The sequence below is a fragment of the Mandrillus leucophaeus genome, unplaced genomic scaffold (genome assembly GCF_000951045.1).
Source record: "Mandrillus leucophaeus isolate KB7577 unplaced genomic scaffold, Mleu.le_1.0 Scaffold457, whole genome shotgun sequence".
NCBI classification, from domain to species: Eukaryota; Metazoa; Chordata; class Mammalia; order Primates; family Cercopithecidae; genus Mandrillus; species Mandrillus leucophaeus.
This window is the reverse complement of record NW_012104887.1, coordinates 275,692-277,869: the sequence shown is the minus strand read 5'-3', so window position 1 is coordinate 277,869 and position 2,178 is coordinate 275,692.

Below are 2,178 nucleotides of genomic sequence, written 5' to 3'. Positions count from 1 at the left end.
TCTGGTGATCTACCTGAGTCCAGAGAAAACTGGCTGGAGGGACCCTGAACTGCTTCCTGTCAAGAGGCTTATCAAATAGGAGAGGAAAGAATGGCTCCTTCTAGACATTTGTTCCTCTTCTCTTTTCTTTATGAATTGCATTCTGCTTTTGTTGAATGCAAACGATCTACAGACTGTTCTCCCTCCTAGACAAAGGTGAATTAGCATGCTAATAACTACCTCTGTGTTTTATTCCTTCCTTGATGGTGTTTGTTTTGTTTTGTTTTGTTGTTCTGTAAAACTCATCTCACTGGAGACAAATCTCTGGAGCCATAGGATCCTGCACCTGACCATGGTTCTTATGCAGACCTGGATCCTTAGAGTTATTGGCTCCCTTTGCCTTGTTTCTTTTGTTGACTCTCTTCAGCAAAACTGAACTCTGACTTTTACACCCTAAATCTGGCTCTTGGACATATAGGTCCTTTTGCTTCCTGACTCCTCCTTGACCCGGCCCTGCCTTTCCAACCTCTCCATCTGTCTGTGCGCCTGTGTCTGTCTGTCTGTCTCTCATACTCCAGGCTGCCGCCAGTATTACCCACTTTCTTCTCCTCCTCTTCAGTGTTCAGGGTTTACCTTCCTCTCTGCCTAATGAGTCCCACAGGCTGGGGGAGTGTCCCCTTACAGAGAGGGGAGCTCATTCCAGAAGGTGCCTCTAGACTTGGAATAAACCTTACAAAGAACACCCAGGTTTGAAAAGCTTTTTCTGTCTTCCCATTACCCGAATTATTCAAAGGACTAAAAGTGGGAAGTCCAGTAGAATTCTTGATGTCGCTCAGAAACCTGCATTGGAACGCCTTCATTCACCGAGCATTGGGTGCTCACGAGGTGTGAAGCCTTGCTCTAGGTGAGTAGCTGCATGGTGAGCAAGTCCTGCCCCACCGAGCCCACATCTGGAGGCATCAAGAAGGGACCGGGCAGTGGGAACACAACCGGCTGGTGTCCTCCCCACAAGCATTTCTCCTTTTGGGCACAGGGAATGCAAGCGGTGAGCATGACAAATAAAGCATAGTGAAGGATGAGGAAGTGGCTGACTTCAGACCAGTAGGCTACAGTGGTCAGGTGCAGTGGGGTCGCTTCTGATAGGGGGAAGCGCAAGAGGCAGTGTGGGCCGGGGAGAATGTCGTGGATCCGGCATTCCTGCATCTTGCCTCCACTCACACGACCTGGTGTCAACTCGGAAATGTACCCAAACACACGACTTCTGCCGTCTGTGTCACCACGCCCTCAGGCATCTAAAACCTGTGCAATGGCACAAAGAAGTGAGGATACACAGCCTGGGGATGGGGGCATTTAATAATAGACAGGTATCTGAGGCAAATTCCTCAGATTTCCAGGCACCACATGTCTCTTTGTGGAGCAATCAGGGCAGTCATCGGCAAAAAAACTAAAGACTCATCCTGTTCCACACAGAGGCATAGTTAACCTTGTAACTGTTCTTTTCGGACCTTCATTCTTCCACGTCCAGATATATGGGGTCTTTGTTGCCCATCTGCTTCAAGTTAGATGATGAAAATCCTGCCTGAAGGCTTAAGGGTTTGTTGGGAAAATAAATGCTATTTATAAAAGGTGCATTTTAGGCAAAAGCTCAGTTCTGGAGCTCCAGAACCTGCTTATCCCAAGCCCAATACACACCTCCTTTCTCTCCCTCCCTCCTCCTCACACCTGCCTTAGCTGATTCTTCAGGCTCCACATCTCTGAGAAGATGACAATCCCTAGCAGAAGAACAAGAGAACCTTGGACTCTTCTCTCCATGAAGCCGTAGACGCGAGCAGATAGCCTCATTCCGTGGTGGTGTGACTCTGAAGTCACTCAGGTTTTCTATGCCTCCATTTCCGCATTGTAAAATGGGCCCAATAGGAATGTGTTTCAAAATGGGTTGTTCCAAGTTTAAATAAGACACGGCAGTAAAACATTGAACCCATGCCCAAATGCATAGTAAATACTCCAAGAGCATCAGCCATTATTACTATCATTATCATCGGTGGCCTCATGGTGGCTATTATCATCATCTACATACATCTTTGAAATAATTGCATATCTTTTTATGGTATGGAGGGATTACAACATACAACATTTCCTAAGTGACGAACATTTATTATTACAAATATTGCTGCTGGGAACATATTTATGCATTTTAAT